General features: G+C 33.9%; 1 protein-coding gene across 2 annotated transcripts in view; it reads left to right on the forward strand.

Moving 5' to 3' along the window:
- Nucleotides 1-16,162: 16,162 nt before the first annotated feature.
- Nucleotides 16,163-22,215, forward strand: part of LOC123679169 (ATP-binding cassette subfamily C member 4-like) — a 46,419-nt gene continuing 40,366 nt past the window's right edge. For both annotated transcript variants that reach the window (XM_045616596.1, XM_045616597.1), the window contains exon 1: nt 16,163-16,453. The gene's annotated coding sequence lies outside the window, so the exon portion shown is untranslated. The remainder of the gene's footprint in view (nt 16,454-22,215) is intronic.

Below are 22,215 nucleotides of genomic sequence, written 5' to 3' on the forward strand. Positions count from 1 at the left end.
CCATTTGCGGCTTAGTTGAGTTTGTTTAGGTTATTAAAAAAAAAACAGATTATTCATTTTCGTTTCTCGTATTTTATTGGAACCTAAAATGATGTGAGTTTTTCCTTATCATTACTAATTTTGGGTAGGTAGTATAATTTTTTTATAAATAAATTTGTCAAACTTTGTAATCTTGGTTTTCTTAAATTACATAAATAGAATGACGCATGGGCGTAGCCAGAGGGCCGGTTTGACGGGTACTTTATCATTATCAGTGAGCCAAACCTAATCGTTTGAGTCACTTTCGTCTCAAAATTCGAAAATAACAAACATTTGGTATAGCTCGCAAATAACGGGTGTTTTTTTCGAGGTACCTATATAACTTTAAGTTGGCATTTCTGTTCAAGATGGCGACCGATTTAACAGCTGTCAAGTGATTTATTCTCAGTTTGGTTTGGCAATTCATCTTGAATAGACTCACGCCTGAACATCGCTTGCAAATAGTGCAATTTTATTTCTAAAATAATGGTTCTGTGCGGAATACGTATCGCGCACTACGTCCGTTTTATTTTGTTTAGCGATGAAGCGCACTTCTGTTTGAATGGCTACGTCAACAAACAAAACTGCCGCATTTGGAGTGAAGCTAATCCTCAAGTGTATGTCGAAACACCGTTACATCCAGAAAAACTGACTGTTTGGTGCGCTTTATGGGCTGGTAGAATCATTGGTCCGTACTTCTTCAAAAACGATGATGGCCAGAATGTTACAGTCAATGGTGATCGGTATAGAGCCATGATTACTAACTTTTTCATTTCTGAATTGAACAACCATGAGGTCCAGGAGCTGTGGTTCCAACAAGACGGCGCAACATGTCACACAGCTCGTGCCACAATCGATTTATTGAAAGACACGTTTGGTGACCGCCTAATTTCACGTTTTGAACCTGTGAATTGGCCTCCAAGATCTTGTAATTTAACACCGCTAGACTACTTTCTGTGGGGCTATGTAAAGTCATTGGTCTATGCGGATAAGCCACAGACCTTTGACCATTTGGATGACAACATTCGCCGTGTTATTGCCGATATACGGCCACAAATGTTGGAAAAAGTCATCGAAAATTGGACCTCCAGATTGGACTACATCCGAGCCAGCCATGGCGGTCATATGCCAGAAATCATATTTAAAATGTAATGCCACAGGATAAATAAAATTCATGTCAATCGAATAATCCTTCGTTGTTTTATTGCAATTTAAAGTTCTATAGCTCTAAAAAAAAACACCCTCTTCAATACATCAGAATAATTTTTTTATTGATTGTTACAAAATAAAGAATGAATCAATAGATATTTAAGTATATTCAATTTTCATTTAAGGAAGAAAAAGAAAGAAAAGTCCATTTGAAAGCTTAATAATTAAGGTAAGATCACTTCCATCAGTCCAACTCAAAGTTATATCAAAAATATCCACACCATATAGTTAACTTATATTCAGATAAGAACATTAACCAATGAACAGGAGCCATTAACAACATGAAATAACTACTTCCTAAGCTGAATTTACAGGATATTATCTCGAAAGATGTTTATCAAACAACATCGATTAGCTTCCAGTAGTAGTTAAAGTAAATAACGGTGATATATAGAATCAATAAACAACAATGTTTCAAGTAGATAGAACAACGTTTCCAATTTCACACAGGGGTATGTTATCTTCACTGAGATAATGAATTAAAATAGTTAAAAATATTTAAAGAATGTTTCAACTTATAGTCAATCTATTTCAACAATAAAATACCTATGCAGTTCCGAAGGAAAAATATTTCTTATTGAGCTCTGCAATAAAAGGTGATCAAATTCAGATCAAGAAAACATTTTGTTTCAGTCACTCAACAATAAATTAGGTCTTCACATTGTCATGTTTTATGAATGCTTATTTATTCAGTATTTTATTAATTGATTTAGTAGGTAAACAGAAAAATAAAAAACGCCACTGAATGAAATTTGAAAGAATTATTTGGATAAAAAATTCATAGGAATCTTTCTATCTCTTCGATATAAGATATTGAAAGGTTTTTCATATAAACTGTGCATTCAGTACAGACCATAAACTCAAAATTCTTAGCATATAGGTGTTTTGTGACTTGAATATGACTTTTTATCTGACCTAATCGAGACCATGTGGTATCAAAATTCGCAAAAAACAGAAATTTGGGTATAATGGAATCCCTATCATTACAACTTTATTTTTCGATGTAATCAAAAGGTTTATTTTTGGGATTGATGAAATTATAATTCAAACAATCAAACCAAAACAAAAATCATATGAAATAGAAAAATTAGAATTCGATTAATTTCATATGATTCAACGTAAGAATCTTTCATGTCGATGAAAAATTACGAGTTACTACGGAACAAATTGAAGCAATAAGAGCTAGGCTTCATTCCAAGTTTGTTTTAGCGCGAAAATTTTTCACTCAACTTCATTCCACACCACCATTTATTGCTTCCACACCCGTTGAAACCAATATGTAAAACATACAATCTTGGAATTTCTTACGAATTGCACTGTTTCACTGGAATGTTTATGCTTCAGATATTTATATCTTTATTTTGACATTTCACGGCTTGTTTTTGTTGGGGAGAATGTTGGAAATCTTTATCGCTTCGTTCACACATTGTGTTCCTCGTTCAAATTGTCTCCACATTTTTTCTTGAAGGAGGGACGTATCGATATGACAAATGATTAATGATTAACAAATTGGTTTATTTGGGCGATAGGTTATATTTCACCCAAAATTGGGTCTTGTATGACATGGATCAAATTTTATTGCCATACTGATACACTTCTAGGCTACGAACCTATACTTAATGTCAGCATGAACAATGCCTTATGATGTCCACTCTCGAAATTTATAGATTTCTGCAACACATTTGGTTTAAGGGAATCTGGGTTGACCCCCTGGACCACCCAGGAAGCGGTTACTTTTCGAACAGAATTTTGAATAAATTAAGAAGTAGATTGAATTTATATTCATAGATTGTTTTCAAACTGAAGCTAGAAGTTATTGAATCCATTATGTTGTACAGGAATGCATAATTACAATTCTTTAGGCCGGTATGTTCCGACAAATTAAGGATTATTTGACTTAAAAGCAGAACTTCAAATATTTTTCTTCAAAATAATAATAATTACTTAAGATTCCTGTGTAAAATGTCCTCACTTGTAGGCATCATCTGTCAGTTTTTGTTACGAATTAGACATTGGATTAATTACTATAAAATAATGGCTAATCGCTTTTGTATTGCCAATATAATTTCGTGTGCTGAAGCGCTAAAATGTTTCATTAAGAGGGAATACCACCACGTGGCTGCTCAGTTTGAAACGAAATTAGAGATATTTCTTCTTACAAATAACGAATTTTTATGGTGTTTTCACATAATTTCTTTCACAAATAATCTAAGTGGGAGAAAGTAAATATTTCGATTTTCGCAAAAAATTGACATGTCGTACTCTGTACCAAGAACTGATATATCTTTGAAATATTCGTGAAAAAAACCACCAAAAAAACCTTACAAAAGAGGTAAAGCTATACTTTCGTGAACGTTGTCGTACAGTACTGTCCTCATCTTATTTGCATCGAAAAAAGAAAGGAGATGAAGTGAAGGTACCGGGTTTTAAACCCCTTCTTTAACTTTGTTACTAAAAGAGGTACAAAAAAATGTTTTTTACAAAAGTTTCACGATATCGACTAGAATTGTTTAAAATGATTTCACAAAACGAAATATATACAGAGTGGGCAACATATTGATGGCAACTTCATTTTTTCAAATGGCACAACCTGTATATTTTTCTATATTTGACTTGCTCTTTTTCCCCTGATTTCGAATATATAACATATGTTTGGTCTATCACACAGTAACCACAGAGTTTCAAACTTTAAGAACCACCTGGCATGCTCAGTAATCAGTTTTCAAGTGGTAGGCTGATGCGATAACTCAAAATGCTCTTTTTTGAGTTATCTCGTTGGCAACGATATATGACATACGTTTGTCATTGAATGAAACTATTCATCAAATATGCACTGCACCGAAGCGGAAAAAATTGAAATATTTTCACTTTATGTGATGAACAATAAAAATAAGAAAGCTACTTTGAGAGAATATATGGAGTTGCATCCAAATCATCCAATTTTTATAGTGAAAAACGTATGTCATATCGTTGCCAAAGAGATAACTCAAAAAAGGGCATTTTGAGTTATCGCAGCCTACCACTTGAAAACTAATTACTGAGCATGCCAGGTGGTTCCTAAAGTTTGAAACTCTGTGGTACTCAGAATAAGAGAGATAGGTCAAACATATGTTATATATTCGAAATCAGGGGAAAAAGAGCTAGTCAAATATGGAAAAATATACAGGGTGTTCCATTTGAAAAAATGAAGTTGCAATCAATATGTTGCCCACTCTGTATATATTTATTTTGTGAAATCATTTTAAACAACACTAGTCGATTTTGTGAAACTTTTGTAGAAAACGCCCGAGAAGGAAAATGAAGGGGTAGGTAGCAAAGTTTGAATGATACGCGAAAAACCAAGTGGTGGCGATCCCTCTTAATCTATTGCCGAGAGTACAGTGCATTTGAAAGTGGTTAAGATGAGATAGAAGATTTGTCTCGATCTGTTCGAGTGTTAACGTCTTTAACAGAGTTCAATTTCAATATTTCAATTTTTCTTACCCCGACTCTCTTAGGCCGTTGTGATACATCTGAAATTAATAAATAAAGTTATTTATTGGATACATCAGGTATTGGACATTATACCGAGTGGAGAAGTAAAAGAAGGAAGAAGACTAGACTAAATGGATGCCATTGGCGTCATCATATTTCAATATTCTATAGACAGAGCGAATATTCTTCAAATTCGTTATCAAGTTCCATATATAGTTATGTTATTCTAATAAAATATCACATGGCACGCACATATTAATTGCACGCCATTATAAATGGTTAGCATATCATTATTCTACTCGTATTTATATTTCCAAACCGTCAGGTAAACTCATAAAGTCCTATAGCAGCTTTTGCGTGATTACCCAGATACATTTCCATTTTTTTTTTAGTGTAGTTCGACTTGAAGTGATTCATTTGGAACTAACGAGCGAACAAGAAGCTTTTTGTTGAGGAACTTGTTAGAGTATGCTGGAATGTTATTATACAACATGTTTTGATTATATATATGTACGTGGGAAAATAGTAACGTCATGATGAAAAAGATGAATTGGAATTATTAAAACGATATACCTATCCATAATGGTTGTTGAATTCCTAGATAAACTGACTGTTTGACGGTATCTTGAAATAATCAAATTTCCATCGTTATGTAGATATGTTTAGTTAATGTCTACTGATCACGATACTATTAAATAATATTTTTCGACAAAAGTAGATTAAATTAATCTCATATTTCAATCTGCATTGTAAATATCGATATATTGATTTATTTCTTTCTTAGTACAGGCTTTCCCAAATTTCGATGCTCACTGAAAGCATCTCGAGAAATATAAGACCTAGAGAAAAAATTTCAAGGACCTCTGAGCTCTTTTTTCGAATCAATCTGATATCAGAAAGCAGATCATAGATATCTTGATTCGTTCTCAAGTTAAAGGGCGTTTCTGAAAAATGGCTATCGCAATATTTTGGTTTCGGTTCGAGATATTTTTGGAAAATTATAAAACGTTTTTTCAGTAAATTTTATGGTTTGAACTATTAAGAGGAGCAGTACAGAGATATCGAAAACCGTTAGAGATACAGGGTGGCTTAAATTACAAAAAAGTTGCGTTATTTAGGGATTAGTGTGTTGGTGTTCCAGATCCAAAATATCTCCAATGATGCTCGAGATATCTCGAAAAAACTGAAAATCGAGATTTAATTTTTTTCTGTATAACTCATTTGTTTCTAGAGATAACTTCACGAAATTCGGTTTGTAGTCATTATCCAATACATATAGAGATTCTATTGGTGTCGTCAGTTTTTTTCTGTTTTCCATTGTTTCAGAGACGCGATAGTCGATTTTTTTTATGGACGCTATATAATGGTTTTCATTATGACGTGATAAAGAAAAAATTACGAATTCAACAATGTATCACACTTCACAAAAATATCGAGTCTAGGTATACGGAAATTTGAAGAGTTGTTATGTGAAATCATCAATTGACTATCGCGACTCTGAAACAATGGAAAACAGAAAAAGATGTGACGACACCATTAGAATCTCTATATTGAATAATGACTACAAACCGAATTTCGTGAAGTTATCTCCAAAACAAATGAGTTATACAGAAAAAAAAAGAAAATCACGATTTTCAGTTTTTTCGAGATATTTCGGGAACCATTGGAGAAATTACGGATCTCTTCACACCAACACAGCCAACCCTTAAATGACGCAACTTTTTTGTAATTTAAGCCACCCTGATTTTCTAACGGTTTTTAATATCCCTGTAGTTGCCCTCTAAATAGTTCTAACCCTGTATAATATTCGAACATTAATAACCGTTTTAGAGATATAGAGCGAAGTTGGTGTTTCTTAAATGGAACACCCTATATTTTACAACGCAGTTTTTTGTGCGTAGACTTGTCGAAAAGCATTCAAAAATGTTATCCGTTGCAAAGATATTGAGTTTTTTGACTTGTTACTCGAGAACGAATCGAGATATCTATGATCTGCTTTCTGATCAATTCGAAAAATGAGCTCGGGAGTCCCTGAGGATTTTTTCTATAAGTCTTATAATATTCGAGAAGCTTTAAGTGAGAATCGAATTTGGGCCACCCTGTACAAATATTTTCACCCCAGCTGACATTGTGTTCACATTAATTGCCTCACTGAAATTACCTCTAACCTGAATCCATTTATCATCTCAATATCTTATTCGTTAATCCATGACTAGTCCATAGTCCAAAGTTTGCTTTCCAATCATCTGATTTTCAATCATCACACATTCTTTCGTCGAATCATTTTTCACAAACATATATCTTTCAAGTCAGTGAATAAATCATGTCGTTATAAATATGATTTTTCTCATAGTCCGATCGTGTCTAGACCCCCAACAATCAATTACATCTGAATTTCAAGTTTGTGTCGAAAATTATGATGTACGATGAAAAAAAGGCTATCAACACCTTATCCAGTCAGAGAATTATTAGGGACGCCTTATTAAATGACAGCGGCATCAAGATAGCAGTGAAAAGTGTCGGAATTATAAGTTGAAACTGGTTATTCATGGTTGTGGACATACAGGATGTCCCCGTTGAAAGATTGAGCTTGGAGTGACATTGATTGCAGTAGAGATATCGTAACAAAATTGAATTAATCAGTTTCAATCATTATTCATCGCTGAAATTTTCCATAATTCAAAAAACGTACTGAAAACATGAAAAATCAAGATCAATTCCAATCTTGAATACAGCGGAAAAATTTATCAATAGGCAAATCCAAATATGTAATTCCATATGTATGGCCCTTTGATATTTTGTTTTCATTATATGTATTTGAAAACTATGGATTCCGCCGGAATGAAATTTTGAGTTTCCATAGATGTAAATAACAATTTGAAGCTTTACGCAAAATTTAACGTTGATTGTTATACCTAAAGGGTAATTTTTTCATGTCCCCAACATGGTTAGATAACGTTGTTGTATTGTGATATATTTTCAAATCCACAATTTGACAATATCGTTTTGAATGTAAAGGGTGTTTTTTTAGAGCTATAGAACTTTAAATTGCAATAAAACAACGATGGATTATTCGATTGACATGAATTTTATTTATCCGCAAGATAATCTTGTGGCATTACATTTTAAATAAGATTTTTGGCATATGACCGTCACGTCTGGCTCGGATGTAGTCCAATCTAGAAGTTCAATTTTCGATGACTTTTTCCAACATTTGTGGCCGTATATCGGCAATAACACGGCGAATGTTGTCTTCCAAACGGTCAAGAGTTTGTGGCTTATCCGCATAGACCAATGACTTAACATAGCCTCACAGAAAGTAGTCTAGCGGTGTTAAATCACAAGATCTTGGAGGACAATTCACAGGTCCAAAACGTGAAATTAGGCGGTCACCAAACGTGTCTTTCAATAAATCGATTATGGCACGAGCTGTGTGACATGTTGCGCCGTCTTGTTGGAACCACAGCTCCTGGACATCATGGTTGTTCAATTCAGAAATGAAAAAGTTAGTAATCATGGCTGTATACACATCACCATTGATTGTAACGTTCTGGCCATCATCGTTTTTGAAGAAGTACGGACCAATGATTCCACCAGCCCATAAAGCGCACCAAACAGTCAGTTTTTCTGGATGTAACCGTGTTTCGATATACACTTGAGGATTAGCTTCGCTCCAAATGCGGCAGTTTTGTTTGTTGACGTAGCCATCCAACCAGAAGTGCGCTTCATCGCTAAACAAAATAAAATGGACGTAGTGCGCGATACGTATTCCGCACAGAACCATTATTTTCGAAATAAAATTGCACTATTTGCAAGCGTTGTTCAGGCGTGCGTCTATTAATGATGAATTGCCAAGCCAAACTGAGAATATATCACTTGACAGCTGTTGAATAGGTCGCCATCTTGAACAGTAATGCGAACTTAAAGTTATATATCTCGAAAAAAAACACCCGTTATAAGTCTAACATCAAATATCCTACAGACCTACATACAGTTATGTAGCATCCAAGGATGCAACAGGCGCATGAATGACGAGTACTCAATAGCTCCTGACGCCAAGTTAGTACTTTTTTCCAGTCGATTCAGATATGAATAAATAAGTCTCGAAATAAGTCTAATTTTTTCGTCTGAACAATTTGGTTTGGCGCTCCTTAATATTGTGAATTCACGGATGAACACACAATGTGCATCCTCAGATAATATGGGTCTGCCGACCCATCATCTTGGGATGAAATTGAATGCCGATTTATTGTTTCCCAACTCAGCAATCCCTGTATATGACTTATAGGCCTCTCCCATCAGCAAATCCGATATGAATAGAATCAAAAAATCGAAAGGCTTCTCGGAAAGATATTACATTCGATCGAAACGTAATCGCAGAACAATCTGTTGGCGAAGAAACTTTGCATATTATTAATGAAGCGAGTGTCATGAATAATTCAGACATGACAAATTATCTTGCAGCACAAGAATACCTTGAATGATGCCGTTCAACCACACGCATCATGAAATATCACTTGAGTGACGCGAGCAAAAGAGGACACTTTGATTTATATCGACCGACATGGGTACTTTATGGTAAATAGCACCTGACTATTCTTTACGTGAAGAATTTACGCTTCGACTACGGTGCTTTGATGAGAGGAGTTCTGAATAGATAAGTGTGAAAGAGGATGTGAAGAGAAAAAGTGCAAATTTGACATTATAACGGATGTTTTTAAGGTGTTTGAGAAGTTTCGATGGTTGTTGATAAGATGTCTAAAAACCAGGTGTATGAGCTTTTGTTTTGCCAATTTTGAAAATATTAGTTAAGCTTCGTTATGTCAACTGTAGGTAGCGCTATCAACAATTAAGATACTTGTTATTCATTATTTACGAGTTTTGTGCCATTATGTACCTATATGTATATCTTTCATTATAGTTATGATCTATGGAAGTAATTCTTATAATTCAAATACCAATAAACTCTCTCTATTACAAATATTTGAATTCATTCCAGTAAACGTTTCGTGTTTTGTTTCACGACTTTGCACGATCATACTCGGTTACACGTCGCTTTTGATTGGTCAGTATCAGGTTTCAATTAATGTATCCAATCAAAAACAACGGAAAAAAGGTCGAAATGACAAGTATGACATTGCGGCGCCGCCACGAACTAAAACTAATATTTTCAATTTGGTCGAATGTCATTGCATTCAAAATTTGACGAGTGCATTCACCATGTTTTTAGACATCTTAGTTGTTGACTATGGTTTGACAGTTGAAAATGTCAAGTGTGTTGACATTTCTGTTCAGTGAGGTTTGGCAATTCTCCAAGAATTGTTTAATGTCCGAACAACGCTTCTAAATTGTGGAAATTCACTTTGAACAGAATAAATATGTCCGCGAAGTTAATTCGTTCATTAAACACTCCTAGTGAGCAAAAATTCTTCCTGAAAAATCATGTAGAAAGTCGAGAGCTCCATTATTTCCATGAATATGAAAACTCACCCTGTAGCTTTCTGAGGATAATCAGAAATAATTTTTTTGTAGTCCCTTATAGCCCTACTCTATCTTTGATAAGAGTATGTACAGTTACTCCCGGGTACACCCTGTATATCCTTAAGACCAGCTCACACTCCATACGAAATGTTTTTCGTTGTTTTTTATAGGAATTATTAACGTTCCTTACAGTCAGTAGGCATGAATGCATTTCCTAAATTTCCATCAATAATTGTAATGTTCTTCAAATTGAAGCAACTATATCTGTACTGTATAGTGGTCATTGCGTTCTTCTCTGTCTATTATTTTTGAGAGTGAAGCAGATTTTTCAGCCATCAAAAGACTTGGAGGTTGGAAATCCACTTCTATCGCTGAAGGTTGCACTGAAAACTCATTGCAAATAAAGTAGGAACTGCTGGAAGAATTGTATGTAACATAACAACCGTTCGAAAGTAACAATACTACAACAGATTTCACCAGCTCCATGCATACCTTAACAGATATCGTAGAGACGATATCAACTCAATTACTCGAAAAGTTACATGTGGACAATCCCTCTATGAACTTCTCGAATTAATCAATCTGCAGCATGAACATCAACATTCCGATATAAACATAGAAAAACATTTTTTTTTCAATCAATTATTTGCACGATCCTGGTTTACTTGGACACGTGATATTTTTTCATTGATTTGAATAAATCGATTTTCTCCTCAATAATGAATAGTCAATCACGTGTAAAGGTGATATTTCTGTAACATCAGCTGAATACCAATTCAATTTGAAAACGAAGAATTACCTTAGTTCATTTATTGGGAATGACATTACGTAAGCGACAGATGGAAACTGTCGAAAACATCCTACTATTACTTTACAAAACAAAGTTTGAGATGCTATTCCGAACGTTTTATGGTATAGGTAGATTAATTATGATTCATTCAAATTTATTTGCAATCAATATTTTGAATAAATGCTGATACACATGATTACAGCTGATGAAAATTAAACCAAATTACTCGAAATAATTTTTTTTTATACCAATTCGATTGGTCTTATTTTATACTGTGTGTTCCTGAATTTGAGTTACGAAGGAAAATGAGAGAATCCTTGGATAACTTTGAAAATAAAATGGCTCAAAAATATGAGTCCGCAAACGCTTTGTTTTCGAGATACAGGGTGTTTCTTGTAGTCCTACTTTTGTGTGATGCTTAACCAATTAATCGAATCTTTATTAATCTTCGCTACAGAGTTGGTAAATAAGTATCAAAACTTATAATTTATTTATTTATCCCAGATACCTAATTGGATCTTTATAATAATTTGGATTTTCCTCATTTCCTGAGAATTACTATAGAGAGCTGTTTGAATTTTTTTCTTGAAATTGGTTGCAGATACGACAAAACTACAACAAACCAAAAAGTGTAGTAATGAACCAGAGTTCCTTTTTGAATTTTTTTAAACTACCAGTGGTTCACAAAACAAAAATTCTGGAGGAAAGAAGCGGGCACCCTTCCATAAAAGAATTCACCTTGTAGATTTGCATTCAAAATTAGGATATCACATGATGAAAAATTTGAAATGGAATATCTATGCCAATTCAAGTTAGATATTTTGTGAAGGGAAGGTGCTATGAGAGAAAAACTTGAACTTACACACCTGTATCTCCAAAACAAAGCGTTTGTGGACTCATGTTATAGGACTTTTTTCCTTGAAATAATCCGAGAAATCTGTCATTTTCATTTGTACCTCTAATTTAGGAAAACCCTATAGATATAGTCAATTCAAAACCGAAGTGTTCACAAATTAATTACAATTTGAATTGAACAGATTAAATTGTACAACACAGTCCAGACAATTTTTCGATACGTATAATACTGAGTTCATTTCATTTTATTTTGTAACGGGAATGATACAAAAAACCAAAAAAAATGGGTAAGTGTATACCAATGACGAATGCAAAAATCACAGATGGTAAATAAGCGGCGAGGCCGAGAAAGCGGATAGATAAAGGAAAATAATAAACCTAGGACAAAGACGAGCTCGTAGTGCAATAAAACTACTCAACTTGAAAGCGATGAAGGGATTCGATTTTTACTGAAGTGTCGATTTCAAAGGACAGTAAAATGATTATTATTGGTTCATTTTATAGAGAAATTTTCGTCCTTCGTATTTGTGAGATTCCTGAAATTTTATATTTCGAGATACATTTCTACGCCCTTGAAAACTAATCAGAATAATAAGGACTGTCAACAAAAGCTTCAAGGTGGATACAATTGTCATCTCGGATTCGCTTTCTATGACGTCATACCATTGCTAACATAAATGTACCTACTATATAAACAATTATGTACTGTAATTGCACCTACTATACGTTTTTATTTAATGCGTTTGAGTAAAATTTTTTTGGAAAATATATAAGAATTGTCTGTTTCCATGTAAAAATGAGTTCAGAGCTAACAAACAAAATAAAGTTGGTATCCCAAAAATGCCAGATTAAAATGCTATACCTCATCATTACTTCGTAAAAGTAACAATAGTCACAAAGGCTGTGTCGAATGAATGAGATACAGGAAGCATCCGAATATGAATTTGGGCCATTGGCATCTGAGCACTTAATTTCTAATAATACACCCTAAAGATGCATCTGCTTTCAATACTTTATCTCTTGTACCTATGCGTTCATTGGCTTTGAAGAAAAACAGATTTATCGCTATCTTTTTAGGTGCGTTACGAGGTTTATTTCTGGTAGGGATACGCTCTGATGAGTAACAACTACCAGGAAACGTGGCTATAGTACATTATCTAAACTTATGTCCATATCCTCACATTTTACAACTCTTTTTGTTTCTGGTAAGCTGCAAACACTTCAACAGAAAGGATTTAAGTGTACTTCAGTTATTTATTGGTTTCCACTCAAAATAACTCAAGAATTCGTGGTCCCTGGAATTTATATCCATATAATATATCTTTGGTCAAAGTAAAATACAAGGACGTTATGGACTTTTTATTATATTCTGGATTTTAACCTTCAAAATGCATTCGCAATCAACTTAGATTGAATTATATAACCAAAATTTCTACTGAACTTCCGTGATATAGTCTTCGCAGTTTTCAGAAAAATCTCCGAAATATCTAACACGTGAACTGTGAAGTTTCCAAAATTTCCAATATCCAGTTATTATGTTATCATGAAAAAATGAACGATTGAAGAAATTAATATGGAATAATTTTCAAAAATCAATTTCAAGTAAAAATTTTGTAGGTAACTCATATATATTTCTAAACCTTCAATTGTTAATTCTCTCCTGGTAATAAAACTAGAATCCAGAAGCCACAAGCTAGTTACAGTTTGTATAAAATATTCCAAGAATAAAACGCGTATCTAATCTAACTTAGTCACAGCAATTGAAATTCATTGCATTTCAATACTTCACCATGACCTTCGCAGATATTAATCTATAGTTGTAGCTTCTTATCGACGGAACGGCTTAGATAATTCAATTTGCATTTTATTACGACATATACCGCAATATTCAGGTGAAACTGATGAATTTATTCTCGTATTATTTTATATTACATAATTTGGCAAACAAAATAATTTTCTATGAAAAATAGCGATTTTGTAAATGTGATCTTATGAGACTAATTATAATGAAGGATTTTTTAATAAGAGGTTTCATTTTGAATAGCCCGCTATTTGGACAGCTATTACTTTTGAAGCTGTCATCTTTTGGAATTTGACAAGCAAAAATTACGCTATTGTTTGAAATGGAACGATACAACAACGCATTAAAATTGTTAAAATTCACTACAAAAAGGGTGAACATTTTTCAGTTATATGCCATTAAAGAAAGAAAACTATATCAACTAAATATCCGCCACGGCTACGGTTGCAGCACCATATCCTTTTCATGATTTTTCCATGACTAATTAGTACATTTGTGGCAGTATATCCTCGATAACTTCACGAATTCCATCTGTAAAGTTTTGATTCGTTTGTGGACCATTAAGATAGACCTTATCTTTCACGTGGCCTAAAAAAAAACTGAAGGTATTGAATCACTAGATCTCGGTGGCCAATTGTGTCACCTCCTCGAAAAATAACACGGTGGGGAAACTTGTCTTGCAAAACTGTTTGCTTGTGTGGACGTAACGCCGTCTTATTGATAATTATAACGTCAATATCTTTCAATTCCGGCCATAAAAAATCATCATTCATAGCATGGTAGAGCAATCAATTCACCGTAACAGAAGTACCAGCCTCATTTTTGAATGAGTGAGGTCCAATCACACCCCAGCCCAAATAATGAATGAGAGGCTTTTCAACAATCATTTTTGGATTTTCCGAGCCCCAAATGCAAAAATTCTGCTTATTATAGTGTAGCCTCCGAGGCGAAATGGACCTTATTTCTGACAGAGCCGCCGCCAGGACCGGCAAACCGGACATTTTGCCGGGGCGCCAAATTTTAGGGGCGCAAAGCCAGTTAATAAAACAACACATTCCTTTTAACACAAAAATGTTTTCTAAGTAGTAAAATAATAACGTTTTTGTGTTTCAAATTAAGTCGGCATAGCAGCATTGCTGACTCCGTTATTATTGATGCTACGATGTCGGTTGAATGGACAAACTAGTATAATTTTAAGTGGTCTTCTCGATGTCGAAAACAAACAGAAAATTGACAGTCGCGTTGTCATAATATTTCATAAAATGATATTTTTTTCAATGAAACACCCTATATTTTTTCATGCATTTCGATTCGTAATAACATTTTCAACAACAAAGCTCATTTGACTTTTTTTCGTAAAGGTGAAAATAAGACAGTTGTATTAATACGAAACATTTATAACAAACGGATTTGATAAAGCGCTATAAAATATCGACTAAATGTTCAAAAACACTGCCTTCTTGTTGAACACATATTTGAGCCCTTCTTTTGACACTATTGATTCACAAAATGAATGCCGTTAGCGGAATGGCTTTAAGATGGAAATTATCGTTTTGCCTATTAATAACAAATAGCTTAGTGGTGTCGATTGAGTGGTGCTACATGATGTTCACGAGTTCACATCCCAGCGCACTTTTTTCCTTTTACTGTCTTATTTTGCTATTATTAACAAAATATTGTCATTCGTATAAGTACAAAAAATGGTTGTTTGGACAAGCATGAGGTTTATTCGCCAAAACAAATAAATTTTTTGTACTAATGAAAGAAATAAATATTTCAAAATAAGTCGAATATTTTCCACTTCAGAAAGAAAGGTGATATGAGCTTTGTTGTTGAGAAAGTTATTACGAATCGAAATACATGAAAAAATATAGGGTGTTCCAAAAAAAAATCATTTTATGAAATATTTTGACAACGCGACTGTCAATTTTTTGTTTGTTTCCGGCATCGAAAAGACCACTAAAAATGCTACTAGTTTGCCCATTTAACCGACATCGTAGCATCAATAATAACGGAGTTAGCAATGGTGCCGACTTAATTTGAAAAACCCTGTATAGTCTGAATAAATATAATTATTAATCCAAGAGCTCTATTATCAGATTAGCAGAGATATTTTTTTTCGATATCGCCATATTTCCAATTTTCGTTTAAAACTCGAAAACAAAAGAAGGTGGCCAAAAATGAATACTAATCTTATTCATTTCTCAGAAAAAGAGAACGAGATTGATTCAAGAAAAATTTCAAAATATTTTGATATGAGATATTTAGTACCAAAACATCGAAATTTGACCACCCTGTACAAGTCAACGACTCATCCTGTATAATCAAATTCAATCGATCAATCAATTCCATAGCATACCGATCCAACAACGATCCCCACGTGTCAATACCGATCAATTAACTCAATCGGCCGGCCAGTGCAGCGGTATGCAGAAATGAATGAGCGAGATCCCGCTTAATAGCTACCCCCACCCCGCGATAAGATACCGGCGAACGCGTGTACGCCAAAAAGCTACGGTCGGACGATGCCTGTCTGAAATCGGTTTCATTGTTGCGGCGAGTCCTGCGTCTGCCGCCTATATACATACACGTCCGGCAGAATAGCTCGGTGCAAAAAGCGCAGCGATCCGGTATAGTTCGCCGACGGACACGGTTTGGTGCTGACGATCGCGCTGTGCGGCAATTTTTTTTTTTTCGTGTTTTACGCCACGGATTCGTGCACGTAGATATCGAATGTTCGGAGGGAATAACGGGGTAAGCGAGTGTTGCCGCATCGAAACCGGCGATTTACGCCGAATTAAGATATAGAAGAACCAGTTGAACGAGTAAGTGATGTGAATATCCTATATTGATTTGCCATTTTATTCGTTAAGAGGAATTGTGAAAAAACCGGTGTTATTCGGATTGCGTGGGTTTTCTTTCTGTTTCGAATTAAACCCAACAATTTTCATTATCTTGATTAACTATACCTAATAATTGCGCTTATTTATTGAATACTATATTACCGCAGACAGTTTAAAAACATAACGAGTTAGTGAAAGTGCGACAAACGTCAGGAGGTGATGCTACAATGCTACATGAAAAAATAATGACATTATGTTATATAACTTTTGTCCGCGAATGCTTTCATTTCCGAGATACAGGGTGTTGAAGTTTTCTTAAAAAATTTCTCGGACTATTTATTTATTGCTCTGCAACCGGTCGAAATATGCGAATGAAATTTGGTGGGTCTCAAGAGGTAGTTGTTAGTATTACGCATTTTCCGACATGCAATTAAGAATTTTTGTTCATCATACGGGTTATGAGCTCAATTTTTTTTTGAGTAAAAAATGGTACGCCTCTGAGATTTTTTGAATTATTCGTTCAATTCGTGACGAAAATTCTTTCTAGCCTCTTTTCGTATGGGGCGCCTTTTTTATGCAAGAATGTAAAACATCTTAACGTTACAGAGGTTGTTACCTTAACACATTACCTATATGTACTATCCTCGGTACTATCGATGCTAATAGGCTACTGTTTCATTTTTTTTTTGCATAAAAACGGCGCCCCAAACGAAAAAAAGTCAGAGATTTTTCTCACAAATCAAACGAAGAATCGAAAACTGATTGTTAGTTTGAAATATCTCAGTGGCGTACCATTTTTTTTTCCTGAAAAAAATTGAGACACCCCGTATCTCGGAAAACGAAACATTTGCCGACAAAAGTTATACGTTCTGAAGTTTGTCGCACTTATTCACTAACACCCTGTATATATACTAAATGTTAATCACCTGAAGGTAAGGTGCATGAAAATGACAGAGTCCTCGGATCATTTTGAGAAATAAAAGGACCCGCAAACGTTTTCGAAATACAGGGTGTTTCTTATAATCCTACTTTTATGAGATGATTACCTATACCAGTTTATCGAATCTTTATTAATCTTCGCTGAAGATTGAGTATATTGGTACCAAAACTTATAATTAATCCATTGATCACAGCTAATTAACTGGATCTTCAAAATATTTCGGATTTTTTTGAGTATTATTGGAGAATTTTTTGAAATTTTTTTCTCGAATTCAATAGCAGATACGACAAAACTGCAAGAAACCAAAAAGTGTAGTACTAGACCAATTTACTTTTTACATTTTTCAAAAGTACCGATGGTCCACAAAAAAAAATAAGCGGGTAATATTCCAGAAAAAATATCACCCTATAGATTCGCATTCAAACTTAGCATATCACATGATGAAAACTTCCAATTATAATATCCATGCTAAATTTGAGTTAAATATCTTGTGAAGGGTCGTTGCGATGAGATGAAACACGAATAAAAATATAACATTAGCACCCTGTATCTCGAAAAAAAAGCGTTTACGGCCCTTTGTTCATAAGACTTTTTTCCGAAAATTATCCGACGAATATGTCAATTTAGGACCACTCTGTATAAGCCGTTCTAATTTAAAAATTTATAAACCGATAGTTCAACAAAAACTTTTCGAGTTGACGTATTCACCCTATAATTGCAATTATTTCGTTGGTTCTCTCTTGATCACAATTTCTGGGTCTGGCGCTTACAAAAAAATATTCATTAGCACCTAGTATGTTGACTCAATTTTAATCATTGTATATTGCGTCGTGTGTTTGAACCACTTCAACTTATCTGATTGCATTATACTATACCAAACGCCAAACAAATATGTCTTTGTTAACGTTATTAAGTTTTATTGAATTCGCAATGTTTTTGCATCTAGTAAAAGCCACTATATTTCGGAAACAGATAAATGAAAACTTCCATCATCCAAACTTGTGCGCAAATTAATTTGATTCAGTACTCTCGTTAATAGCAAGCTGGTAATCTATTATCAAGACCGAACGACCTTGGTAATGCGTATGTTGTTGGATAAACATTATGGGAATATAAACAGCTGTTTCATTGTGATAAAATCTCGTAGTGGCAGATTTAGGTTGACATTAAAAAATTGTCCCATTTTTGTTTGCGTTATTGGTATGAAAGTGAAAACTTTTATATGGATATCGTTTGAATGATCCCTTTCAGCTAGAACTTCACGTTCATTCACCTTGACATTTAAATAAAAACAATATTTATTCTCTGCTATTTTTAATCTAACGTCAATTGTTTCATCATATCACTTCTTCAAGTAAACCTGCTAAAGTAGTGATACTCAGCTGAAAAAAATCATGTTACAATGAAACGATTGTCGTTGAATAAAAAGGCAGAATATTGTTTTTATTCAAGAGCTGTTTATGAACTTCACGTTAGTGCTTTTCACAGTTATTATTGATATTCTGCTTATAATTTCTATTATTCTCATGACGCGATCAAACAAAAGTTTAAATAAACTTATGATTGTTATTTTATATCCACTTGCTATACCTCAACTTAGTGGGATCTGATTTGACTGAAATATTAGATTTTTCTTCTGGTTGGTTATTCTGCTTGAATGTTCTATCATTCTGTAGATAAACGCGCAAATCTCATACCAATCGGATCAGTTAAATGTAAAAATGAAAAAAAAAATGGAGAACCATCCGAAAACAATGAAAAAACCTGTTTCTGTTTTGATTGATGATTCATTATATTGGGGTCAATTCATCAACCGAAAGATTTGCAGTTAATTGCTTTGTTGACAAAGCTATATTTCACATTGTCAACATAAAATGCATTTTGCGAAATATCCGATATATTTTCACATGTTATGTGTGCTTAAGATAAAGTGTACGTATACAGAATTAGACATATTAATGTTCGTTTTTGCAAGTGTTTGTGTCAATATTTCAATACTTATTGTATCCAAATTGTTCGTGTGAATCGAAAGATAAGTTTAAATTTTCAGAATTTGAATTGTTTTAATACTTCCACTAATTTCTTATCAAGCGTAGGTATTTTTAACTCTTATTATAAACGTAAAAATTCATCGCAATAGTAAAACGACAAACTCATGGACATTGTTGACCTAATTTTGTTTACTGAAACCAAAAAAGTCCTATTCCTACTTACGGAATATCAAATCTGAATTATTATTCAAAATAACATTCAATATTCGAATTGAATTTTAATCATTATTTAATTTTATCATTGAATCATTCTATACATCTAACTAACCTGTTTACATTGACTCAATATAAGAAAATTATATTTTCGAGTATATTTCACAATTTCAAATATGGAAATGTCTGTCAGCCAGAGCTTATCGTGAAATCATGAAACATATTTGCATCCATTTTGGTACAGAAATTGTTTTTTATACCGCATCAATCTTCTTACCTTAGGAAACCAGTCCATGAATTTCAAAGGTCAAAAATCAAGGAATCAAATTAAAAACTTGACGTCATGAACTTATGTAACCGAGAACATAATTATTACTTCTATGATGCTGAATGCAATTTGTTTTCCTATACGTAATGGTTTTTTTGAACTGTTCGATTTCTGGCACGAATACCTTGGATTCAAACACCACAACGTGAAATTTTTTATATATTCTTTCGCCATACGAGTTGAATTCTGAGAAAAGAATCAAACTGTAGTGTAAAATTTGAAGTTCTTTTTTTTCAGTTGATAAGAAATAAATAAATTTCGAGTCTTTATCTGAATTAATTAGGGTGAGTTGATCTACCGGAAGTATTTATGCTAATACCCTGGCTTGTGTGTTAACATGGTGAGAGTGTTGGTTCTCATAGGGTGACACTGATTTATTATTTGTTTACATTTCTATCCATTTAGGGGGCAAGATCTCCATGATTAAAATTACCTCCTAGCCGCAATGGAAACCAAGAAGAGACAACGAACTATAGTTCAACACTTTCATTTAAGATATTTCGCTTAATTTGACTATGAAAACGATGAATAATTACGTATTTCGCCTTTGGGTATGTCAGGATGTAAAGGGTGTTTTTTTTTAGAGCTATAAAAAATTATTCGATTGACATGAATTTTATTTTTCCGTAAGATAATCTTGTGGCATTACATTTTAAATATGATTACTGGCATATGATCGCCACAGCTGGCTCGGATGTAGTCCAATCTCGACGTCCAATTTTCGATGACTTTTTCCAACATTTGTGGCCGTATATCAACAATAACACGGCGAATGTTGTCTTCCAAATGGTCAAGGGTTTGTGGCTTATCTGCATAGACCAAAGACTTTACATAGCCCCACAGAAAGTAGTCTAGCGGTGTTAAATCACAAAATCTTGAAGGCCAATTCACAGGTCACCAAACGTCAAACGTCTTTCAATAAATCGATTGTGGCACGAGCTGTGTGACAAGTTGCGCCGTCTTGTTGGAACCACAGCTCCTGGACATCATGGTTGTTCAATTCAGGAATGAAGAAGTTAGTAATCATGGCTCTATACCGATCACCATTGACTGTAACGTTCTGGCCATCATCGTTTTTGAAGAAGTACGGACCAATGATTCCACCAGCCCATAAAGCGCACCAAACAGTCAGTTTTTCTGGATGTAACGGTGTTTCGACATACACTTGAGGATTAGCTTCACTCCAAATGCGGCAGTTTTATTTGTTGACGTAGCCATTCAACCAGAAGTGCGCTTCATCGCTAAACAAAATGAAATGGACGTAGTGCGCGATACGTATTCCGCACAGAACCATTATTTTCGAAATGAAATTGCACTATGAGCAAGCGTTGTTCAGACGTGAGTCTATTCATGATGAATTGCCAAACCAAACTGAGAATAAATCACTTGACAGCTGTTAAATCGGTCGCCATCTCGAACAGTAATGCCAACTTAAAGTTATATACCTCGAAAAAAAACACCCTATACAAGAGTACGAAATTCTGAGGAAAATTATGTGTTTTTTGATAGTCTCACCATAGTCTAACAATTGAAAGAAGAAAAATTAAGAAACAACGTACTAACTGGATATTTATGATAATTTGGATTTTCTTGAGGCTTACTAGAAAATTATTTCAAAATTTTCATTTTATTTTTTTTGAATCGGTAGCAGATACGACAAAACTATTTATAAGAAACCAAAAACTGTAGTATACTGGAACAAAGATTCTTTTTACGTTTTTTTCAACTACCATCCATCAAAAAAGAGTTCTGGAGGAAAGAAGCGGGCACTGTTCCAGAAAAAATATTCAAAATTACCATATCACTCGATAAAAACTTCAAATTGAAATATCTATGCCGAATTTTTGGCCAAATTTAAGTTGAAAATCTTATGAAGGTAAGGTGCTATGAGAAAAAACAAACTTTAACACCCTGTATTTCGAAAAAAAACGTATATCAAAGGTTAAAAATATATCCAAGAAACTAGGGGAAATAGAAAAATAGAGTTTTGCGATAAAAATTCTGTATTATTTTGGACATTGACATTACGTCTTTGCAAGAAAACTTTGTTAGGTAATTGTTTAATCTTTCAATATTCAAGACAAGATTTTAATAAATTCGAGTTAGAGGGTGCATTAGGGCATAGAAACAGATTTTTGAACTGAATTCAATCATCGCTTCTGGTTTTCGAGAATAATTATAAATTGCAAATGGTCAGTTTCGATGAAAGATTGAATAATCATGCATAAGAAACAGATTGATTATTATGGATTCCCGAATAATTTCACATAAA

Source organism: Harmonia axyridis, chromosome 4, assembly GCF_914767665.1.
Source record: "Harmonia axyridis chromosome 4, icHarAxyr1.1, whole genome shotgun sequence".
Lineage (NCBI taxonomy): Eukaryota > Metazoa > Arthropoda > Insecta > Coleoptera > Coccinellidae > Harmonia > Harmonia axyridis.